Raw genomic sequence first — 25,917 nt, forward strand, 5'->3', positions numbered from 1 at the left:
ATTGTTCAAGGTGAGGATTTCCAAGATGGCCCACACAGGTTGATTTCAGCTCTACCAGTGTGAAAACACTAACTGTGAAAAATGGCCAGTAAACTATCAATTTTAGTAAAATTCAGTCACTGGCTAGCAATTACACTGTTTGGATGCCAGCAAAAGAACTGATAACCTGCGAGAAAACCAGTCAGAAAAGGAGAAGAGAAAACTCTAGCTGGGAAGGATCCTGCTGCTCTTCAACAAAAAGCAGTTCAAATTTCAGCTTTGGTTTAGAAGATGGCTTCCAGTAATGCAGAGGAAAAAGTAAATCAAATGCATTCAAAGGTGTTTAAAATAAATGAAACATTGAAGGAATATATCAACTCAAATAGCAAAAAGCTGGAAAAATATAACAAATGGAAGGAAATGTAACTAGATTTTCATATTCTGGGTGCTATAATAGAGTCTCCAGCCGACATGGAGATCCTCCAGAAGGGCCTAAATGAGACTGATGCATGGTGTCAAAGCCATGGTCTCAAGCTAAATGCAAAAAAATACGTAGTAATCCCCTTTGGAAAAACAGAGTACCCACAAACTACAACATAGGAGGTAATCCCCTGAAATCTGAAGAAGAAATAAGGGATCTAGGGACCCAAGTAGATAGTCAGCTTTCCTTTGATAACCATGTTGCCAAAGTGGTTAGAAAATCCTTCTATGTGACCCATCTGATCACAAAAGGGTTCGCATCAAGATCTAAGGATGTAATGGTGCCCCTCTACTCTTCCCTCATCAGACCCATTATTGAGTACAATGCACCAATTGGAATGTACCTGGCTAGACATCTCCAGCAGCTGGAGAGACCACCAAGGTACTTAACCAAGAGGATTACTGGCCTCAAACAGTTGCCCTATGCAGCACAATTGAAAAAGCTAAGACTGTTCTCTGTTGCATACCGCTTTCTCAGAGGCGATCTCTGTTTAACGTACAGAGCCATGTCCAACCCAGAATTGTTGAACATGCTCCATCTTAGCAAAACCAAATCTACTCAAGCTACACGCTCTAGGGATATAAACCTCAACACAACAATGAATAGAACATGCTGGAGGGATAGATTCCCATCGCAGAGGCTTCCCTTACTATGGAACAGGGTCCCGATCTACATAAGACAGAGCCCCTCACTATCACTCTTCAAGAGAAACCTTGATGAGTGGATGGGTAACTTTTAGTTATGTACTCACCATAACTTCAGATGTTTGAGATCCATCTCGCCTACATTCTGAACTGATGGGTTCGGAGCTGATCCCTCGGCTCCGACTCGGCACGCTTATGCTATAGAGCGAGGCCTCTAATTGGCTGAGCTATCTTTATCCCAGGATGCACCACCACTAATCCCCCAGATCTTGTTTGTCCGCATTCATGCACACATGCACAACTTGGTTATATAACATTGTTAGATGTTTCAAGATGAAACAACAGGATTCGGACCTTCTGATATCCTCTGATCTCCAAGGAAGGGGGAAGGAGGGTGGGTTATCGGGAATGTAGGCGAGATGGATCCCAAACATCTGAAGTTATGGTGAGTACATAACTAAAAGATGTTATGTGATCCTATCTCGCCTACATTCTAAACTGATGGGACAGCGTCCCCAGCACCTAAATCCCGGGTGGCTCATTGGAAAACACTCCTGAGCACTGTGGAACCAAATGAAGCTCGTCCTCTAGATGCCACATCTAATTTGTAGTGGGAAATGAAGGTGTGCGGAGAAGACCATGTAGCCGCAGCACAAATGTCACTAATAGCAAGCTTAGAATGAAATGCTACCAAGTAGACATAGCCCTTGTAGAATGAGCCTTGACAGAGGTGGTAAGCTCTTTGTTAGAATAAATATATGCTTGAGTAATACAGTCCCTGATCCATTTGGCAATAGTGACCTTTGTGACAGCGTTGCCCAATCTGTTATCTGCAAAGGATACAAACAACTGATCTGTTTTCCTTGTTTGTTTGGTCCTGTCTAAATAAAAACGTAACTGTCTGTGGACATCTAGTGTGTGGAATATGAACTCCGCTTTGTTAGAGTATTTTGGGAAAAAAACTGGAAGCTCTAACGATTGTTGTAAGCAGAAAGTAGAACAAACTTTAGGAACAAAGGAAGGATTTGGCCTGAGGGATACTCTGTCTTTATGAAAAACCAAGTACAGGGGTTTCACTGACAAAGCTTGAAGCTCTGAAACTCTTCTGGCAGAAGTAATTGCCACCAGAAAGGCTGTCTTCCATGATAGAAACTTTAGATCACATGTGGCTGCTGGTTCAAAGGGGAAAGAAGTCAAGGCGCGTAATACTATATCGAGATCCCATGAAGGTGCAGGATGAGAAATCAGAGGTCTTAATAGAGCAGCACCTTTCAAGAAGGTCTTACACAATCTGTTGCTCATTAAAGGTGGGTCTATGGATTCGAGAAAATTAGAAATTGCTGCCAATTGTACTTTGATGGTAGAAACTGAAGAGCCTTGATTGAAAAGAGAGGTCAGAAATTTTAGTACTTCTGCCACGGGAATAGAAATGGGGTCCAGGCCCCGGAGTTGAGCCCAAATAGCAAACCTTTTCCACTTGCTAGAATACAGTTTCTTTGTAGCAGACTTATGGGCCGAAGATAATATGTGTACAACATCTGGATCCAATGTATGACTCCTGACTATCGTCGGAAGAGGAGGAGCCAAGCCATCAATTTTAAGGTGTGTAGGGACTGGTGGAATAGTCCCGACTGATGAACCAGTAGGTCCGGTATCTGATCCAGAAACCATGGACCTTCCAGGGCATGTTTCCGAAGATAGGGAAACCACACTTGACGAGGCCAGTAAGGAGCAATCAAGATAATTTTGCTCCCCAAGAGAGATGCCTTTGAGTCACCCTGCGGAGGAGTGGAACTGGAGGGAAGGCATAAAGCAAGCCGGTGGGCCAAGGATGGACTAATGCGTCCATGGGTCTCTTCCCCAGAGCCGGGATTAGGGAGAAGAATTCTTTGCACTTCGCATTCAGAGGAGTCGCGAAGAGGTCGCAACACGGAACTCCCCATTCGCTGAAAATCTGACTTGCCACTGTCATATTCAGAGACCATTCGTGAGGAGAGAGGATGGTTCTGCTCAATCTGTCGGCTATGACATTGGACTTGCCCGGTATGTGAGTAGCCACTAGGAAGCGTTTGGTCGAGACTGCCCATTCCCAAACTCTCATGGCTTCTCTGCAAAGAGGATAGGATCTGGTCCTTCCCTGTTTGTTCAGGTACCAGACAACTGACATGTTGTCTGAGTGAACAGCGATTATGCCCTGAGGGAGATAATCATGAAGGGCTTGAAGGGACAGGAGTACTGCCCTCATTTCTAGGATGTTGATATGAAGAAGAGTCTCTTCCGGGTGCCATTTGCCTTGGACTGACCTGCCCAGGGAATGCCCCCCCCACCCCATCTGGGGGGCGTCCGTGGTCAAAGTGGCCGCCGGAGGAGGAAGAACAAAGGGTCGTCCCTGATCCAAATTGGAGGGCACTAGCCACCAGCGAAGGTCCAGTCTGCAAGATTCCGTGATCCATATGAGGTGACTGAGAGGGAGTTCCTGAAAGGACCACTGGGCTGAAAGAAGCCACTGGAGGATTCTCATGTGCAACCTTGCCAAGGGGACTAGAAGAACCGTGGCAGACATGGATCCCAATAGCTGCAGGACCATTCTGGCTGGGGCTTTGGACCTGGGAAGTAAGGCTCGAACTTGATTTTGTATGGTTTGAATTCTGTCCGAAGGTAGATAGACCCGCATTTGGTTTGAGTCTATTTCTACCCCTATGAATCTTATTCGTTGAGATGGCCGCAACACAGACTTTGGCCAATTGAAGGTGATTCCAAGGGAATTGCTCAGTAAGATAGTGGCTTGTAGGCTCCGCCGAAGTAGATGCTTGGAGGTGGCAGTTAGGAGCCAGTCATCTAGATACGGAAACACCTGGAATCCTAGACTTCTCAGGTGAGCAGTCACTACTGCCAAGCACTTGGTGAACACCCTGGGGCTGTGGTGAGACCAAAGGGCAGCGCACGGAACTGAAAATGACTGCCTCCTAGGCTGAAGCGCAGATGTCTCCTGGACGCTTGATGTACCATGATATGATAATAAGCGTCCTTGAGATCTATGGAGCACATCCAAACACCTTTCTCCAGCAATGGGAGAATGGTCTGAAGAGTGACCATTCGGAACTTGGACTTTCTGACTGAACGGTTTAGGATGCTGAGGTCCAAAATGGGCCTCAAGTCCCCGGTCTTTTGGCACCAAAAGAATCTTGAGTAAGTCCCTATTCCGATCCGGTCTCCCGCGACCGGTTGGATGACTCCTTTTTGCAGCAGCTTTGAAACTTCTGAGGCTGCGGTATCCCGTTGACTGGGTGGCGGGTCCGGGATTTTTTTGGACTGAGGGATGGGGTGAGAGAAGGGGATGGAGTAACCTCCGGCGATAATCCGAAGCACCCATTGGTCCTGAGTGATCCCTTCCCAGGCCTTCAGGTGCTTCGAGAAACGACCCCCGACTGGCTCCGGAGCAGCACAGCCGGGCAATCCCTCAGGGACTATGAAAGGCTGAAGAGCCACAAAAGGACTCGCGGTCTCCAGTATTGCGAGGGCCTCTGCCACCTCTGGGACGGCGTCTTCCGGATGAATTTCCCCCTCCTCTGCCTCTGGAAGGGGAATCTTCCTGCTGAGAGGGGTAAGGCTTCTGAGATCTACGGAACCACATTTTCCCTCCTCTTTTAGCCTTGGGATAAGGCCGAAAGGGAGTGGAAAATCGTGCCTCACGGTAGTCAGAGTCTTACCCTCCTGTTCACAGCGGGTTAGTGTGTCTTTACCTTGGGTCCAAACAGGGAGGACCCATCAAAGGCGCCAGCAAAGAAGACTTAAAGGCCTCCTGAAATGACACAGGCGGAGCCAGGCTTGTCTCCGTAGAGCAATGCCTGTACCGCTCTACTCGCCTTCGGCCGCATAGAAATGAGCCTCATGGACGAGTTCAAATGGACGACATTGTAGCCAGCTGAGAGCCAACCGCCTGGGCCAGCTCCTCAGGCAGGTTACCCAAGAGGGTATCGGATAGCTCCTTAATCAGATCCCTCTGAAATCTGGTAAAGTGTGTCAGGTAGTTCAAAGACCTCAGTCTAAAGGCCGCTGAACTAAGGGTGCGCTTTCCGTACCGATCCATGCTCCTAGACTCCTTATTAGGAGGATGGATGGACGTAGAAGCCTCTGCTACATCTTGCTGGGTAGCAGATGCCACCACCAAAGCATCTACAGCCACACCTTTAGTAAGGAACTCTCTATCGGGGGCACCGAGAGAAATTTGTTCGGACGAGCAGGCACCGGTTCCACAGAGTCTGGGTGTTCCCACGCCCTCCGACAGATCAAATCCAAGAGCTCGTCGAAGGGCGGAGACAGCCAGGAGGCGGAGGGCTGAGCTCTGAAGGCCTTCAGGAACACCGACTCATCAGCAGAGGGAGGTTTGGACTGCCAGCCGCCTCGCTGTTTTAGGGCTTCCAGGATGTCTTCAAAGGAGACATCATCCGAGGACGACTTAGGGGACCCCTCTGCATCATCGAGATCGGTGTCGGATGTCAAAGACTCATCAGGGGAGTCAACGTCCTTCCTCTTGCACGACCTTTTCCTGGGGGGTTCCTCCGAAGAGGCTTGAGAAGGACCTCCAGGAGGGGGAGAAACCCCAGCGGGGGTAACCTGAGGCCCGGGGGCTCCGCTGTCTAAAGACAGGGGGACTACCAACGACCCAGTCTCCGTATGCAGGGAGGTAGCTGGGGAAACCGTGGAGGTAGCCAAGGAGGATTTGGCTAAAGCGCTCCTCATAGCCCTGAAGGCGGGACCACCAGAATCCTGGGAGGGTCCCACCTCCGTGGCCACGACAGTGGATGGTACTCCCGCCGCCGACGCACCAAGAGGGAGACTTGGGACCGAGAGCATCAATCCCGAAGCCTCCCCCCCAGGGCTGAAGGAAGAAGTCCATGTACTGAACTCTGACCCAAGAGCCGGAGTTGGAGCAAGGGTCGGGCCCGACCCTAACACCTCCACAGGTTCCACCAGCACCGGCTCCAACGGTGCCGAGCTGTTGGAGGAGGAACCACAGTAAGGAGTGGACCATCGGCTCCAAGCCAAATGGGCTGGAGCCAAACAAGCTTTTGGAACACCGGAGACTGGAAGAGACGAAGGAGCACCCTATCGATGTCCGAATCAGACATCTTGGATGACCTAGAGGATACCGATCGGGCCCGAACCTTCTCCATCGGCTCCGAAGGGCTCGGGACCGCTCAAAAGGACTCAACAACTATCGGCCCGGGAAGGTTTCAAGGAAATTTCCCTCGGTGCCGATAAGGACTTCGCCCGAGGGGAAGAGTCTGAGCCAGTAACCCTGATCGGCTCCAATATCAGTGGAGCCGATGAGGGTGACTCGCCTCGATCCCCAGACCTCGGCTCAAACCAGAGGGGTCGAGGCTGGAGGCATCGAGGCAGACCGTTCACCTCGGCCCGCAGTCCATGGAGCCGATGGAGAAGTCTGCTTGGATTTTTTAGCAGTCGGTTCCGACTGACTGGTCGGAGCCGATGCTTTTTTCTTTTTAGAAGGAGACGGAGAGGAAGATAAAGCCTCCTCGAAGGAAGGCTTGATTAATCCCTTGAGGATTAATTTGGTTTTCCTCTCCTGGAGGACTCTTGAAGAGAACGTGTGGCACACACTACACGACTCTTGTAAATGCTTAGCACCTAAGCAATAGACGTACGAGGTGTGGTCGTCCATTATGGACATTTTAAAACCACACCTCGTGCATTTCTTAAACCCGGAGGGTTTGTGTTCTTTCAACATAACTGCTGTATTCTTAAGTGAAGAAACACTAAATTTAGCCAAAGACAAAGTTGAATACAACAACTTCAACAAATTCAAAAAATATATATATATTTATTTATTTATTTATTTATTTTTTTACACTAAACAGATACACAGACAAAAAGATAAAGAGAGTCAAGACCCTCTAACTTAAACGGGTGCTTGACCCAAGAAAGATATACAACCAGCAAAGCAACAGGGGAAGGCCCCTCTAACTAAAACGGGAAACCTTCCCTGACTAAAAAAATCACAAATTTTTTAACGGAAAATCACCAAACACACTAATATGACAACAATAGCTGTTAAAACAGCTTTTGGGTTCAAAGAAAGGAAATTTGTGACAGGAAAAGCCTAAATAAATAGTACTTAGCCCAGCCAATGTTGAGACCACGTCTAAGCTTGATAGCGGCAAACGAGATCTGGGGGATTAGTGGTGGTGCATCCTGGGATAAAGATAGTTCAGCCAATTAGAGGCCTCGCTCTATAGCATAAGCATGCCGAGTCGGAGCTGAGGGATCGCCTCCGAACCCATCAGTTCAGAATGTAGGCGAGATAGGATCACATAACATCAGAAGGTTCACACCGGGGATCACACCAACAGCACTACTAGATAGGGGCCAAGGGCACTAGCTGCTAGTATAAGGGTCTAGGGAACTACTAAAGGGGTGGTGAATACTGCACAACGTGGCTGGGCTAATATATGCCTTCGGGCAGATAGCCCAGTACCAACCTATGAACCTATGAACCTATAAGAACTGATAAAAATGAAAGTTATGTACTTACTATAATGATAGTTCTGTGTTGTCTTCTTTTTGTCTGGTTCAACACGTGGGTTGTCAGATTCAGTCAGACTCAACTTTGGCACCTTATACCAAAGCATTGGGTCTGACAGCTCTGACTCATTCCCTACCCCAAATTCCCCTCTCCTGCCAGAATTACCACAGACTGAGTCTGATGAATGACCAAAAATTGTGACACACTATGTAGGGAAGGATAAGGGGGATATATTAAACACTATATAGTGTAAGAGTTAGAAAGGGGTTGGACAGGGTCTATAGGAGGTCTTAATGATCCCTAGAAGGAAACAATGACAATGTGGCAGGGGGAAGGGGGGAGGGGAGCTGAACCAGATGAAAAGAAGACAGCATAGAGTGAAGACTTTGGCTGATAGGCCATGGAGAAAATGAAGTTTTTGGGGATGGAGTCTGGATCCAAGAGGCACTAGGATCCGACTGCCTCGAAATATTAGGTGCCGGATCTGCAATGGCTGTGGGGTCTGGGGACCTTTTGCTAGATTTGTCTGAACAGTCTTCCAGTTTATTTTCCTTAGACTTCTTTTTTAACCTGTCTCTGTCCTTCTCTTTTGACCTTTCTCTTTTTTTGTCACTTTTTCTGTCAGGGAAAGGAGAAGTAGAGGGTGACTTCAGCTCCAAAGACATTTTGGATCCTGTCTGAAGGGGAAGAAGCCCTTTCAAAATGAGTTTCTCCTTAATCCTTGGAGGGCCATGGTGATGAATGTAGCACAAACTGAACAAGACTCCTGCAAGTGGGAATGCCCCAAACAGTATACACACAGATAGTGCAGGTCTTGTGGCAGGATTTTATGTCCACACAAGGAACTTCTTGAAGTCTGTAGACTCTTCCAAAATTAGAAGTAGAAAAACTACACTATATCAAATAATAAGATATCTAAAACTATTTCAACTATGCAACTACTCTAACCTGAGGTTTTCTGCTGTACCAGAGAAACTGGAAGAAACAGACTATATTAATTTTATGAAAGCACAAACATGCAATTAGACTGGTGTTCCACAGCAGGATTTGTTAATGCCTGTATACTCCAAACTTGGCAATGAGAAAGCAGCCAAGATATACATTAGTAAACATGCAGTCATACCAATAAAAAGAATTGCTTCTGAAAAAACTGTGGCAGAAAGGAAAAGTATTAAAGACTGCATACAATAGATTGTTTGCAGATAATAAGAAGTTATGTACCTACCATAACGTTCCATGTTAGTTGTCTTCTCTCGCCTTCTTTCTTGCTTGATGGGGTAAGCTCGAGAGTCACTTTTACCAGCTCGAGGCAGCCCCATATCCCATGATGCAAGCAGATCTCGTTTGATGACAAAGGGCAATAGCACCAAGCATAAAACACTTCCCAAAGGAAGAAAGAAAACTTACAGGATGGAAGAAGGACCAGGTCTGAATGGTCTTCAGCATAATAATTTCTTATAACAAGGTCTGTCCAGGCCTGGGGAAGGAGGAGGGTTGAAGAAAGAAGAAGACAACTAACATGGAACGTTATGGTAGGTACATAACTCTTAATGTTAAGTTGTCAATCTCGCTTCATTCTTGCTTGATGGGACCTATCCTGGGTGGCTCAATGGAACAGACTCTTGAGGACTGTAGAGCCAAAACTGGCTCTGTCCCTGGAGGCCAAGTCCAATTTGTAATGGGAAACAAAAGTGTGAGGAGTGGCCCAAGTGGAATAGTGTCTAAAGGAAGTCTAGCTTGAAAGGCTGTAGAAGTAGCTAAGCTCCTAGTTGAATGTGCTTTAGGTTTTGAGCACAGCTGTTTTCCCCTGAGCAGATAAATTTCAGAGATGACCAAGAAAGCCATCTGGACAAGGTCACTTTAGAAACAGGAAGGCCTTTTATTATCCATAGGAAACAAAAAGTTGATCAGATTTTCTAAATTTTTTGTTCTGTCCAAATAATATCTAAGTTGACGGTGGACATCAAGATAATGTAGTTTTTGTTCAGCTCTGTCTGAATAGTTTGGGAAAAATACAGGAGATCAATGGATTGATTCAAATTGGTCTTTAAAAGGTCGGATTAGTTCTCAAAGATACTCTGTCTTTGTGAAAACCAAATAGGGGTCGAACCGATAGAGCATGAAGTTCAGACACCCTCCTGGCCGATGTAATAGCCACTAGGAATAAAGTTTTCCAAGAAAGAAATTTCAGGAACAAGAAACAGCTGGCTCGGGAAGAATCAAGGATGTCAGCACTAAATTTAGATCCCACTGAGGAGGAGGATTCCTGATTGGAGGCTTTAGTAGGAAAATTCCTTTCAAGAAGGCCCTGCAGAGCCTATGGGACATAATATTATGATCTACATGAAAGTTGGAGATAGCAGCCAATTGAACTCTGACTGTGGAAGAAGAGGAGCCTGCATGAAAAATCTCTGCTAAGAAGTCCAGGACTGCCTGAACAGGGGCAGTGAAAGGATCAATATTCTTGGCCTTAGCCCAATAAGAGTCCATTTGCTTGTATAAATCCTCCTGGTAGAGGATTTTATGATGTCTCTAACTAGATCAAAGGAAGCCTGGTTAAGGAAGGAAGTGGAGCAACCATGCTGTGAGGTTGAGAGAAGGGATAGACCTTGGTGAATCAGAAGATCTGGCACTGGATCCAGATGGCTGCACCAAAAGGTGATGATGGAGGAACGGGAACCAAACTTGTCGAGGCCAGTAAGGCAATGAGAATCAATTTGGCTCTCAAAACGTAGCTTTCTGGATAACTAGAGGGATCAGAGGAAATGGAGGGAAGGCATAAAGAAGTCCCTGGGGCCAATCCTGGGGGGATGGCCTGGTAGAGGAAGAGACAGAAGAAGTCTGGGCATTTGCTGTTTTGGGGAGTAGCAAAGATCGCAACATGGACCCCATTCCAGAAATATCTCTTCCGCTATAGATTGCTTGAGAGACCACTCGTGAGGCATGAGAATAGCTCTGCTCAATCTGTCCGCTACAATGTTGGTTTTCCCAGGGATACCAGAAACCGATGAGAGGAGATCGCCCATTGCCATAGTCTGACAAGTGGTAGGACTTGGTTCCGCCCTGTTTGTTGATATACCAAACTACAGACATGTTGTCTGTGTGGACTGCAATTGTCCCTACGGAAGAAAGTCGCTGAGGGCAAAGCACTGCTCTCATCTCCAGGACATTTATGTGCAGATGGTACTGAACCATCCTGCCCTGATAATGACCCCCACCCGATCAGGGAGGCATCCGTGGTGACAGTGGCTATCAAAGTACCTGCCTTGGCGAACCTGAGGAGATGTGATCCACCAAGCAAGATGATGACCACTGTGTGAACAGCATCCACTGAAGTTAGAACCATTCTGGCCTGTACTTTCTTGTTGGCCAGAATGATCCTGACATGACTCTGAATGTCTGAAACTCTTTGATCTGTAGCTGACATCCAACAGTGTTTAAGTTTAAAGTAATAGACTGGCAGGGCGATAAGGATGACTTTTCAAGTTGATCGACATGCCCAAATGAGAACAAAGACTTATTGTGTAATCCCTGGCTTGAATAAGCTGATGCCTGGTGGTGGCTGACAGGAGCCAGTGAAACACCTGGAACAGGTGAGCCGTGACCACTGCCATGCATTTGGTGAACACTCTGGGGGCTGTAGTGAGACCAAAGGGCAGGGCTCTGAACTGGAAATGACTGGACCCCAGCCGAAAGTGGAGAAATCTCCGTGAATTTTGATGTGATAGTACATCCTGAAGATCTATTGAGCACATCCAGTTGTCCTTCTGTAAGAAGGGCAGAATTGACTGAAGAGTGACCATTCGAATCTTGTCTTCCTCACAGACTTGTTGAGTCTGCTGAGATCCAATATTGGTCTCCAGTCTCCTTTTGGGAACCAAAAAGAACCTTGAGTAGATTCCTGAATGGTCTGTTGTAACTGGCTGAATGGCTCTTTTGCAGTAGTTTTGAGACTTCTAACTCTGCAATTTCCCTTAGACCGTGGTACATCTGGAAGGGAATTTGAGGGAAAGGACTTTCCTCGAAAGGAATTATGTAACCCTTGGATATGATCGACTGTACCCATCTGTCTTGAGTGAGGGAATGCCAGGCTTCTGGGTACAGTGATAATCTTCCCCCAACTGCCTCCAAGGAGGGACAGCCGGGCAACATCTCAGGGATGCTGAAAGGGCTTGTCAGAGAGAGGCTCTCTGTTTCCCTGGTTTTTGGACCCCTCTGCCTCTAGCTGTTGTTGTTACCCCTCTGCCTCTAGGGGTAAACTGACCACGTCTGTCCTTTGACTCCTACAGCAGAAAGAGTCTTGCCGTCCTGCTCACACCTGGTCAAAGTTTCCTTCACCTGAGGGCCAAACAAAGCTGACCCATCAAAGGGAGAATTTGTGAAGGACGCCTTAAAGGGATCTGCAAAGTCACATAGCCGCATCCAGGCTTGGCGCCTAAGAGCCACACCTGTACCTCATCAGCAGCATATGATATTAGCCGCATGGAGGAGTTTGCAATGGAATTAAGGGTTCCTAGCTGCGAAGCAATTTTTCTTGAGCCCCTGCAGCTGTAGGATCCTGTACTACTTCACCCAGCTCCTTAAGGATATCCCTCTGGAGTCTGGTGAAGTGACATAGGTAATTCAGCTTACGCATAGCAAAGGTCGCTGAGGAAAACATCCGACCTATCCATGGTCCTAGAGTCCTTATTAGGAGGATGGAAGGATCTGCAAGTTCCTTCTTGGTGGCAGCAGCCACCACCATGGCATCAGCGACACCCTTAGTGAGGAATTGCTTGTCACACGGGCAGTGATAAATTTTGAAGGCCTCCTAGGGACTGGCTCTACAAAGTCAGGAGCAGCCGGCAATAACCTGCATAAGGGGGTAGACACCCAGGAGGTGGAGGGCCGAGATCCAAAAGGTATACTGACTCATCCTCAGAGGGATTGGTGGGCCAGTTTCCCTCTGTCTAAGGAGTTCTAGGATGTCTGAGAAGGAGACATCCTCAGAGGGGATCTTGGGGATCCCTCTGACTCATCAAAGTCAGTATCTGAAGTGATAGACTCGGGAGTCTACGTGTTTCCTCTTACAAGTCCTCTTCCTAGGAGGATCTCCCGAAACATCAGGAGAATCCTCGGAAGAGGAAATTCCCAATGGGGAAACCTGAGGCGGAGGATCTCTGGGTCCTGTAGCAAGAGAAGTGGCAGAGATGTCAACAAGCACTATAGAGGGAGGAGCTAAGGGAACAGACTGCTGGCTGATACCAGTGGCCAGCACACACTTCATCACCTCCTCCCAGGCAGGTCCGAGAGAACCCGTTCAAGAGCTAGGAACCCAGGGACCAAAGCCTCCGGGCAGATGTCGGAGCCGAGCTCACCAAGGCCGAGGCTCCAAGGGGAAGAGTGGGTTCGACAAGGGTCCGATGCCACTCACCCTCGGAGGAGACCATGGAAGCCCGGCCACCGAATCCCTCTAAGGAAGGTCTCAAGAGGAGATAAGAGTAGAGGCTGAAGGGACAGAAGGGGTATCCGCCCCTCAGAAGACTCCAACTCCAAGCTCTGGGGTAGAGTTGAAGGAGGAACTGTAAGGACCAATAGTCGCCTGTTGAGACGGACTATGTAACATTTGGGCCAGTGCCTGTGACTTAAGTAATCTACTGACCACTCTCTAAGTCATGGTCAAAGCCTGGATGACCTTGAAGATCGGCTCCGATGGCTCCGCCCGAGAGGAGAGGTGAAGTCGCAAGGAAGGAGACCCTCTTCCTCAAGGAGCCATCGGAACCGATGAAACTATTGAACCTGTCGGAGCCGACAACTTATCTGAGCCGACAGGTAGGCTCCAGCCGGAGCCGATACAGCCACATGGTGGTATCGGCACCGATAGCCATCGGTGCCGAATCGGCTCCAGCTCAGAACCGAGGCCGCAGGCTTTGACACAGAAGCCTGGGCCTTGGAAGACTTGGCAGTCTTAGGTGGAGCCGACTTAGCCGGAGAGCCCTCCGCAGAAGGCCCCTGAGTATTAATTTGTTTCTTCCTGCAGGACTCTCTGGCTGAAAGAATGACATATAGCACAGGAGTCCTGCAGGTGAAGAGGCCCCAGGCAAGTGTGACCGCCTGTCAGAGACATCTTCTGACAGCACCTTAAAGCCTGAGACCCTTTCTTTGACATGGTGTAACACAAGCACACACACACACCAGTCAAAGAATTTAAATTAAATATACCAAAAGGTATAACTACAAACACACACACACACCCTAACAGGGGGGGGATGGGATGGGTAAAGTTTGACTAAAAAAAAAAAAATAAGAGACAGACAAATTTCTGTCAGAAACAGATTAAAACTAAATAAAAACTAACAATAAGGGGTTTTTAAGTTAAAAGGGGCTAAATTAGCGAATTAGTAAATCACTTACCAGGAGCTGGTAAAAGGAGGACCTCATAAGCGATCTGGGTACTTACCGCCTTGCATCATGGGATATGGGGCTGCCTCGAGCTGGTAAAAGTGACTCTCGAGCTTAGCACCCCATCAAGCAAGAATGAAGGCAAGATTGACAACTTAACATTGATTATTCACCTTACACAAGGCAGAAAAAAATTCAAGTTTATCCCAGGTTTCTGCTGTACAAGCTCAGTCCTTTGGTGTAGAAATAGATGGTAGTACAGTGGGGCAGGATAAATTAGTTAGATAACAAAATGTCACACTGTGGCTGAGTCACAGGCCATGGCTGACCATCAGATTACACCCTCATGGGGTAGGTGAGTCGTGTGCAACTTCTGCTCTGCCAGCTTTGGGTACTCATGGTACTCAAGCACACACATTGTTACTAGTTCCCATTTTTGTAGTTCATTCTTAGAATGCTGGTATGACAGGGGAAGTACAGTATGGACTTTTGATGAAGACACTTGAACCTATTGTGTCAACACCATAATGGATCCAGAGTCACAGATGACCTGCTACAGTTGATGCAAGTGTTACTGCATATGATACCCTCACTAAGTATGCAGACCTATTACAGGCAAGCACAGAGTCACAGAACCAGACTACTAGAGCACTATAAGGACTGGACCATACTATGTAACATCTGGACCATGATACTGTCTATGGGCACAAAAACAAGGTGTAGACAGAACACGGCATGAGGCTATTGTGGTCCAGTAGCTGGGAAGATGTAATATGAACTTTCTTAGACTATGCATGGAGGTTCATATCTTGAACAATGCTGTTCATGAGATGGAGCAGCTACATTCTATCCTGATCAACAGCCTCTGTTTCACATTTTACAAAGACCAGTTGGTAGTTGTACTTCATAGGTTTCACAGCTGGTTTCCATGCCAGTCATCACAAAGTGGCAATCTCACCATGGTTTGTGGAATACCACGTCAGGGTAGCCTGTCACACAGACTAGCTATAACAATCCTAGCAAACATTAAGGGCATGGCCACAATGTACATCAACAGCTAGGAGGAAAACACCTACAGAATGTGAACTTGCTAAGACAAAGGTCACTGAAGAACAGACAGGTTTTGTCAGTATAATATAGTACATTCAATCTATGGCTCATAGGCAGGAGGGGAGATGACAGTCTGCCCTTCCATGATATGCAACTGGGATTAGCCAACAGTACATGTCTTCCCTATTGCTTGGGATGTGATGAAATGACAGTTCTGATCCCTTTCACTACATTTTCATGCCCACTATAAGACATGGCTTTAAGCACTGTCATTTAATGTTTGTACTTATTTATTTATTTATTTTATTTTACATTTGTTTACTAGGAAAGTCCAACTGGACAGAATAGTCCATTTTCAGTGGAGGCCCAAGGAGAAAAGCTCCACAAATACTACAGATAAATAAAAAATATACTTCTAAGAACAGGAATACATTACGATCAGAATGAGGGGAGGATAAGCTCCTCTTAAAACAATATTACCAGAAGTAGCTAATGAACAACAAAGAATTACATTATTATGTTGAAAATGCAAGCTTCTCTTCTTCTTTTTCTTTTGGCTGTTCCCATTAAGGGTCACCACAGCTGATCATCTGTTTCCATTTCTTCCTGTCTTCTGCATCTTGCTCTATCACACCAACCACCTGCATGTCCTCTCTCACCACATCCATAAACCTTATCTTAGGCCTTCCTCTTTTCCCCTTACCTGGCAGCTTCATCTTTAGCATCCTTTTACCAATATACCCAGCATCTCTCCTCAGCACATGTCCAAACCAACGCAATCTCGCCTCTCTGACTTTGTCTCCAAACCGTCCAACCTGGGCTGACCCTCTAATATACTTATTCCTAATCCTGTCTACCCTCGTCACACCCAGTGCAAATCTTAACATCTTTAACTCTGCCACATCCAGCTCTGACTCCTGCCTTTTTGTCAATGCCACTGTCTCCAACCCATATAACATAGCTGGTCTCACTACCCTCTTGCAGACCTTCCCTTTCACTCTTACTGGTACTCATCTGTCACAAATCACTCCTGACACTCTTCTCCATGCACTCCACCCTGCCTGTACTCTCTTCTTCACCTCTCTTCTGCATTCGCCATTCCTCTGAACTGCTGATCCCAAATATTTAAACTCATCCACCTTCGCCAACTCTACTCCCTGCATCCTCACCATTCATCTATCCTCCCTCTCATTCACACACATATATTCTGTCTTAGTCCTGCTGACCTTCATTCCTCTCCTCTCTAGAGCATATTTCCACCTCTCCAGGGTCTCCTCAACCTGTTCCCTACTCTCACTACATATCACAATGTCATTTGCAAACATCTTAGTCCATGGGGACTCCTGTCTGATCTCGTCTGTCAACCTGTCCATCATCACTGCAAATAAGAAAAGGCTCAGAGCTGATCCTTGATGTAATCCCACCTCCACCTTAAACGCATCTGTCACTCCCACTGCAGATCTCACCGCTGTCACACTGCCCTTGTACATATCCTGTACCACTCTTACATACTTCTCTGCCACTCCCAACTTCCTCATACAATACCACAACTCCTCTCTAGGCACCCTGTCATATGCTTTCTCTAAGTCCACAAAGACACAATGCAACTCCTTCTGACCTTCTCTGTACTTCTCCATCAACACTCTCAGAGCAAACATTACATCTGTAGTGCTCTTTCCTGGCATGAAACCATACTGCTGATCGCTAATCATCACCTCCCTTCTTAACCTAGCTTCTACTACTCTTTCCCATAATTTCATGCTGTGACTGATCAATTTTATCCCTCTGTAGTTATTACAGCTCTGCACATCACCCTTATTCTTAAAAATCGGTACCAAAACACTTTTTCTCCACTCCTCAGGTATCCTCTCACTTTCCAAGATTTCATTAAACAATCTGGTTAAAAATTCCACTGCCATTTCTCCTAAATACCTCCAAGCTTCCACTGGTATGTCATCTGGACCAACAGCCTTTCCATTCTTCATCCTCTTCATAGCTATCCTTACTTCCTCCTTGCTAATCTGTTGCACTTCCTGATTCACTATCCCCATATCATCTAACCTTCTCTCTCTCATTGTCTTCATTCATCAGCCCCTCAAAGTACTATTTCCATCTGTTCAACACACTCTCCTCGCTTGTGAGTACATTTTCCTCATTATCCTTTATCACCCTTACCGGCTCCACATTGTTCCTAGCTTGGTCCCTCTGTCTAACCAATAGGTACAGGTCCTTTTCTCCCTCCTTATTGTCCGTCCTTACATACAACTCTCCATACACCTTATCCTTAGCATTTGCCACCTCTCTCTTTGCCATGCACCTCATTACCTTATACTTCTGTCTACTTTCTTCATCTCTCTGACAATCCCACTTCTTCTTCGCCAACCTCTTTCTCTGTACACTCTCCTGTACTTCCTCATTCCACCACCAGGTCTCCTTGTCCTCCTTTGTCTGTCCAGATGTCACACCAAGCACTTTTCTAGCAGTCTCCCTTACTAGCTCTGCTGTAGTTACCCAGCTGTTTGGTAACTCTTCACTGACACCCAGTGCCTGTCTTAACTCTTTTCAGAATTCCTCCTCACAATCACCCTTTTTCAATTTCCACCATGCAAAATGCAAGCTTCTCTTAATACAATAAAAACAACAGTAGCTGATAACTAACATGGGATAATATAACTTTGTTGAAGAAACAGAATATTTCAGGACACATTATGTGCTACAGTTCCTGAGTACCAGGGACTGCTTTTCAAGGTTGATGAAACAAAGTTTGAGCATGCAGATAACCAAGTCAGCAGCATGTACAGATTAAATAATAAATATTAAAAAATATCACTTAGAAAAGTGAGTTAAAAAGTGGGTACATCTATATTACTTACAGGCTTTTTATGTTAGTTGCTGTCCTGGGTCTGAACAGGAGCATATCCAAAAACTAAATAAATGGGTTTTGATGAGTTCATTGTAGTTCAGTTTATGGCTGTGGACCTTATGTTTAGGGGCAAGGCATTCCAGGTTTCTGCAATGCAATTAGAGTAAAGCAGCAGGGTTCTTACTTCCGGTTATGTTTATTAGTGCTTTGTTACTGGAACAAAGTAAATGGTTGGTTGAGTAATAATTTAGTAGGTCTTTCAGAAATTAAGTTTTTTCTGGTTGGTAAAGATTTTGATGGGCCATTGTAAATTGGTTGAGGAGTAGCAGATTAGGCAACTCTAGCTATGAAAGCTGCTTAAGGGCTAGAGAGTGATGGGATCTGTAAGTTGAGTCACATGCAAACTTTGCTATTTTATTGTAGCAAGACTTAAGCTTGGCTTAGTCCGATTTGTTTAGATTAACAAGTATGGGGGCTGCATATAGGAGAGTAGAGACGAGGTGGGCTCATGGCAGTATTTTTGGATAGGTGTTTTTTTACTTCTGTACAGGGTTCCAAGCTTTTTGTGTACTTTTTTATAGTTTGGGCAATGTGTAAGTCAAATTTCATGTTGTTGTCTATAACAACCCCAAAAAATTTAGTTTGAGGGACAGGAGTAATTGTAGTCTTGTTAGTTGAAGTTATTGTAAATGTTGGGATGAGGTCAATGGCTTTTGAGGGCTGAAACAGCATTAACTTAGTTTTATTAGGGTTGAGTATAAGGTGTGCATTGGATAGCCAAAATTTCACCGCTGTGAAGGTTTCCTGAGTTATTTTTTTAAGTTGTTGGAGTGAGGGAGCTGTACAGATTAAGGTGGAGGCATCAGCATATTGTACCAAGGTGGCATGTACGGTGGCAGTATGGAGGTTGGTAGTAAATATAGTGAAGAGAAGAGGTCCCAGGATAGATCCTTGTGGAACTCCCAAAGTAACAGCCAGAATAAAGAAGAGGTTAATTTGTTATTTAACAGCCTGTTTCTGTCCAGTTAAATAATCATGGAACCATGCACAAGTAGAGTGGCTTACGTTAAGTTCAAAAAGTGAATTTAAGAGTTTATTATGTAATACAGTATCAAAGGCCTTTGAAAGATCCAGAAAGATAGCAGAAACAAGTTTTCCTTTGTTCCAATAATGGTTAATGGTGTTAGTAAAGCTCATAAGAGCAGTGTTAGTGCTGTGATTTGGCAAAAATCCATGTTGTGTATTGGATAAAAAATTGCTAGTTAAGAGACAGTTTAGAATTTGTGAGTGTATGCATTTTTCCATGATTTTTGCTAAAGGGGATAAAATGGCTATAGGCTGTTAAGTTAGAAAGTTCTGTTGAGTATCCACCTTTATTTTTATATGTGATATTTTCCAGAGTGTTGGGACACGTTGTTCTGAGATGGACTGGTTTATGAGTATAGAGATTGGGAAAACGATGGGTTTTGCAGCAGTTTAGAGGTATTCAACAGGTAGATTATCTGCTGCTAGAGTTGTGGGTTTGAGTTTATTAAGATATTTCTATACAGTACTTACTGGGACTGGCTAAAGGGAAAAGTGATTATCATTCTTTATTGATGATAAGAGGGCTGCAGGGGGTGATAGGCAGTTGTTATTTTCTGAGAGCTAGTATAGATTTGGTAAAATATTCATTAAATCAGGTAGCTATGATGTCTGTTGTGCTGCTGGTAGATGGAGAAGGTGTGATAATTTGCCCTGGCTGAAGAATTTTATTGATGACAGACCAGAAATTTTGAAGGTTTCTTTTTTGTGCTTAGATTGAATGATGGTGTAGCAATTTTTTTGTCCTGTCTAATTTGCTTTTGTGAGCTATTTCTTAGTTCAAAATATTTTTGTTGGTTTGCTACAGATAAGTTATGTAGCCATATTTCCCAGGCCTTATCTCTTTGTTTTAGTAGTGATCTTGTTTCTTTGGAATGCCATGGGGCATAGTTGGATTTTGTTCTTATTGTTCTTGTAGGGGCCAGGTTATTTAAGATGTTAAGGAAGATGGTATTGAAATGATCGACTGCAGAGTCTGTGGGAGAAATTTAAATAGTGCCCAACTGCAATGTTTAGTGTGGATATGAATTCCTGGGAATTAAAATTTCTAGTATTTCGGATCTGATGGAAGGAGGTGTGTTTTGTTGGATTTACTTGGTGTTGGAGAAGGAAGGTGGTCACTAAGACTCTCTAGGAGGCAGTCAGAGTGTAGTGATAGTGAGGGCCAGTTTGTAAGGATCCAGTCAAGGATGGACTCCTTTTTTGTTGCTTTATCAACTCTAGTTGTAGTTTGAATAGGCTGTGTAAAGCCATACAGATTGATATTATTGGTGGCATTGGGTAAGTTACAGGAGGACCAGATGATATTAAAGTGTCCCATAATAATTGTTTCCTGGGGCAGAGTTTCTGCTATCCAGTGTAGGATGACTTCTAGTGTGTGAATGTTGTTCCCTTGGGGAATATATGCTCCTATTATGTTAAGTTGTTTCTTTGAGTTAATTTTTAATCTAGTGAAAAGAATTTCTGCTTTATTAAACACTGGGGTGATATGGTCAATAATTTAAAGTGTGAGGCTGTTTCATATAGAATAGCAATGCCTCCAACTCTTTTGGTTTTCCTGTCTTGTCTATGTATGTTGTACCTGGGAGGAATTATTTCATTTTTACTGATTTCAGGCTTAAGCCAGATTTCGGTGATTAGGCATATACCTGGGAAGTATACAGAAATGACGGCGTGCTTCTAAGGTTCATATTTAATATTAGTAAATCAAATCTCTTCCTGGGGAGGTTAACAGATTGTGGTGCTGGTTTGTAGGTTTGTGTGGGATACTGTTAGGGCCAGGATTTGGGTGTATGTCACCACTGAGAATGATTTGGGATACTATGTGTAAGATTACTTTAAGGTATTTGGATAAGAACCTGTCATATGTCAGGGATGTGTGACAGTATGATTGCTGAGGTAGGACTATGAATGTGGTAAAATTAGAAGTTATGTACCTACCATAACGTTCCATGTTAGTTGTCTTCTCTCACCTTCTTTCTTGCTGGATGGGTTCGGAGCCGATCCTCGGCTCCGACTCGGCACTTGCTTTAGCTCGAGAACTCCTTTTACCAGCTCGAGGCAACCCTATATCCCATGATGCAAGGCGGAACTACCTCAGATCTCGTTTGGTAGCTAACTTACTCTGCTAAAGACTATCCTAAAAGAATTAGAAACAATGGTTCCTAAAGAAATCCTCCTAACAACGTACCGGAGGAAACAATCTAATAGGAACTCTCCAAGATCTGTCCAGGCCAGGGGGAAGGAGGGAGGGACGCAAGAAAGAAGGCGAGAGAAGACAACTAACATGGAACGTTATGGTAGGTACATAACTTCTAAATGTTAAGTTGTCAATCTCGCCTTCATTCTTGCTGGATGGGACCGCGTCCTAGCACCTGTATCCCGGTGGCTCAATGGAACAGACTCTTGAGAACTGTGGAACCAAAACTGGCCCTATCTCTAGAGACCAAGTCCAACTTGTAATGAGAAACAAAGGTATGAGGCGTGGCCCAAGTAGCTGCTGCACAAATGGTATCAATGGGTAGTCTATCCTGAAAAGCTGCAGAAGTGGATAGACTCCTGGTTGAGTGAGCTTTAGGCTTAGAAGATAGCTGTTTGCCCCTGAGAGAGTATACATAGGAAATAGTGGAAGTCAACCATCTGGATAAGGTCACTTTAGATACTGGAAGACCTATCCTGTTTTCTGCATAGGAGACAAATAATTGGTCCGATTTTCTGAATTGTTTAGTTCTATGCAAATAGTACCTGAGCTGACGATGGACAACCCAAAAAAGCAGTTTCTGTTCAGCTCTGTCGGAATAGTTTGGGAAAAAGACTGGTAGGTCTATAGATTGGTTAATGTTGGTTTGAGATACGACTTTGGGAAGAAAGGAAGGGTTAGTTCTTAATGATACCCTGTCCTTATGAAAACCAAATAAGGGGAACGAATGCAGAGAGCTTGAATCTCGAAACCCTTCTTGCAGAAGTGACAGCCAGTAAAAATATAGTTTTCCAGGTCAATAACTTCAAAGAACATGAAGCAGACGGTTCAAGGGAGGCAGTATCAAGGATGCCAACATTACGTTCAGATCCCATTGTGGAGGAGGATGCTTTATAGGTGGTTTTAGGAGGAAAACTCCTCTGAGAAAGGCCTTGCATAACCTATGAGACATAATGTTATTGTCATGCAGGCCAACATGATACTTAGAAATAGCAGCCAGTTGTACTTTGACTGTAGATGACGAGGATCCTGAATGAAAACCTCCGCCAGGAAATCTAAAACCGAATGTACAGGAGCAGTAAAGGGTCAATATTTCTGGAATTCGCCCAAATAGAAAAACGTCGCCACTTGCTAGCATATACAGTCCTAGTGGACGACTTCAAGGAAGAGACTAAAATGTCTCTGACTGAGTCCGAAATCATCGGTAGCCTGGCTAGGGTAGGAAGTGGAGCAACCAAGCAGTGAGGTTGAGAGAATGAATGGCCCGGTGCTGCTGACCCGATTGGTGGATCAAGAGATCCGGAAGTGGGTCCAGATGCCAGGGCTGCACCAGAAGATGACGATGCAGAGACGGAAACCAAATTTGTCGAGGCCAATATGGGGCAATGAGGATCAACTTGGCTCTCAAAACGGTGGCTTTCTGAATGACTTGTGGAATCAAGGGAAAAGGAGGAAAAGCACAGAAGTCCCCGGGCCAATCCTGGGTTAGAGAGTCTCTCAGGGGTTGGCCTGGAAGGGAAAGAGAGTGAAGAAATCGGGCACTTGTTGTTTTGAGGAGTAGCAAAAGATCGCAACAAGGAGTGCCCCACTTCAGAAAAATCTGATCCACTACAGATTGATTGAGAGACCACTCGTGAGGCATCAGAATGGATCTGCTCAGCCTGTCCGCTAATAGGTTGGACCTGCCGGGGATGTGCGTTGCTATCAGAAACCGCTGAGAAGAGATCGCCCACTGCCAAAGTCTGAGAGCTTCTCGACATAACGGATAGGACCTGGTCCAGCCCTGCTTGTTGATGTACCAGACTACGGACATGTTGTCCGTCTGTACTGCAATAGTCCCCGTGGGAAGAAAGTCGTTGAGGGCTTGCAACGTTAAAAGCACTGCTCTCATCTCCAGGACATTTATGTGCAGATGATATTCTATGGGTTGCCATGTCCCGTGGACCATCCTGCCCTGATAATGCCCCCCCCACCCGATCAGAGAGGCATCCGTAGTGACCGTGGCAACTGGAGGAGGGGGAATAAAGGGTCGGCCCTGATGAAGAAGAGGGGAAGATATCCACCAGTTCAGATGAGCTCGGCACGACTGTGTTACCAAGATTTCGTGCCTCATCGGGAGACTGTGGAAAGATCACTGCGTGAATAGCATCCACTGCAGAAGACGCATGTGGAAGCGAGCCAGTGGTAGAAGAACAATGGCCGCAGCCATAAGACCTAGAACCTTCAGTATAAATCTGGCTTTGATCTTGTTGCTTTGCAAAAGAAGCCGAACAAATTTTTGGATGTCCAGAATTCTTTGATCTGTTAGTCTGGCTAACATTTTGACGGTGTTTAATTCTGCGCCTATATAGGTGATAGATTGGCAAGGCAGCAGAGAAGATTTTTCGAAGTTTACTGAAATTCCCAAACTCCTGCAAAGCTGTAGAGTGTAGTCTCTGGACTGAAGGAGCTGACACTTGGTGGTGGCGGAGAGGAGCCAGTTGTCCAAATAGGGAAACACCTGGAATCCTCGACGTCTCAGATGAGCTGTGACCACTGCCATGCATTTGGTAAACACTCTGGGGGCTGAAGTGAGGCCAAAGGGCAGGGCTCTGAATTGGTAATGACTGGTCCCTAGCCGAAAGCGGAGAAACCTTCTGGAGCGCCTGTGAATCTTTATGTGATAGCACGCATCCTGAAGGTCTATAGAGCACATCCAGTTGTCCTTGCCCAGAAAGGGCAGAATGGACTGAAGCGTGACCATCCGAATCTTGCCTTCTTGACAAATCTGTTCAGATTGCTCAGGTCTAATATTGGTCTCCAATCTCCGTCCTTTTGGGGACCAAAAGAATCTGGAGTAGATGCCGGATCCTACCTGGTCTGCTGGCACAGCCTGGACGGCTCTTTTTCTAGGAGCTTTGAAACCTCCTGTTCTGCCAAATCCCTTTGACCGGGTGAGATGTCTGGAAGGGATTGTAGAGGTACGGAAACCTTCAAGGGGATTTTGTAACCCTCGGATATAATCGACTGTACCCACATCTCTTGAGATAGGGATTGCCAGGCTACTGGGTACAGCGAAATCCTTCCCCAACTGCCTCCAAGGGTGGACAGTCGGGCAACACCTCAGGGATGCTGAAAGGGCTTCTCAGGAAGAGACTCCTGTTGCCCTGGTTCTGAGGACCCCCTGCCTCTAGGGCGGCGTCTATTATTGTTACCCCCTCTGCCTCTGGGGTAAACTGACCACGTGTGTCCGTGTAGCTCCTTGGGCTTTACGGAACCACATCTTCCCCCTTCTGACCCTTGGGGTATGGTCTAGAAGGAGTGGAAAACTGGACTCCAACGGCAGAAAGAGTTTTACCGTCCTGCTCACACCTGGTCAAGGTATCCTTCACCTGAGATCCAACAAAGCCGAACCATCAAAGGGGTATTAGTGAAGGACGCCTTAAAGGGGTCCATAAAATTACAAAGCCGCATCCAGGCTTGGCGCCTAAGAGCAACTCCTGTGCCTGCGGCTCTGCTTCGCCTCCGTCGGCCGCATAGGATATGAGCCGCATGGAGGAGTTAGATATGGAATTCAGGATAGCAAGCTGCGAGGCAATCTTTTCCTGAGCCCCAGCAGCAGAAGGATCCTGGACTACTTCTCCCAGTTCCTTGAGAACATCTCGTTGAAGCCTGGTGAAGTGACAAAGATAATTCAGCTAACGCATAGCAAAGGTCGCTGAAGAAAACATCCGCTTCCATACCTGTCCATGGTCCTAGAGTCCTTATTGGGAGGATGGACAGGTACTGAAGGATCCGCCAGTTCCTTCTTAGTGGCAGCCGCCACCACCATAGCATCCACGGAACACCCTTGGAAAGGAACTGTTTGACAAGGGGCCGTAATGAATTTGGATGGTCTTCTGGGGACAGGTTCCACAGAATCTGGAGCCCACGCCCACTTCGAGCCACTACCTGCATAAGTGGGGCGAAAGGTGGAGACACCCAGGAGGTGGAGGGTCGGGACCCAAAAGCCTCCAGGTATACCGACTCATCCTCGGAGGGGTCAATGGAGGGCCAGTTCCCCTCTGTTTGAGGAGCTCAAGGATGTCTGAAAAGAGACATCCTCAGAGGGGACCGTGGGAACCCTCCGACTCATCTAAGTCGGTATCAGATGTAATAGACTCAGGGAGTCTGTGTGTTTCCTCTTACACGCCTCTTCCGAGGGGTTCCCCTGCAGGATCAGGATAAACCTCGGAAGAGGAGGAAATTCCCAGTGGGAAACCTGGGCGATGGATCTCTGGGCCTGTGAGCAAGAGGCTGGCAAGAGGCATCTGCAGGCACTGAAGAGGGAGGAGCTAGAGGATGGACCGTTGACCAGGCTCAGAGGCCAGGACACTCCTCATCACCTCAAAGGCCCCTCTCCCCGGCAGGCCGCAACATACCCGTTCCGAAGGAACAGGAATGGGCGGCTCCAAAGAGAGAGAAGGCTCCGAGGTCGATGTTGGTGCCGAGCTTACCAAAGCCGAAGCCCGAGAGGGAGAGCGGGTCGGACAAGGGTCCGATGCCACTATCCCCTCGGAGCCGACAGTGGAAACCGACGACCGGATCCCTCCAAGGAAGGTCTCAAGGAGGAGATCGGAGCGAGGACGACGGAGCCGAAGGATGTATCGGCTCGCATCAAACAGTCGCTGTCCCGAGAAGCTCCGCTCTGAACTGCGGTGTGGAGTCGGA

At 46.2% G+C, this 25,917-nt stretch overlaps 1 protein-coding gene across 1 annotated transcript in view; it reads right to left on the reverse strand.

Moving 5' to 3' along the window:
• The window catches only part of CCDC152 (coiled-coil domain containing 152), a 1,110,728-nt gene that overhangs the window by 181,175 nt on the left and 903,636 nt on the right, over nucleotides 1-25,917 (reverse strand). The gene's annotated exons all lie outside the window — the stretch shown is intronic.

The sequence above is a fragment of the Protopterus annectens genome, chromosome 1.part0 (assembly GCF_019279795.1).
Source record: "Protopterus annectens isolate FY-2018-M chromosome 1.part0, PAN1.0, whole genome shotgun sequence".
NCBI lineage: Eukaryota > Metazoa > Chordata > Ceratodontiformes > Protopteridae > Protopterus > Protopterus annectens.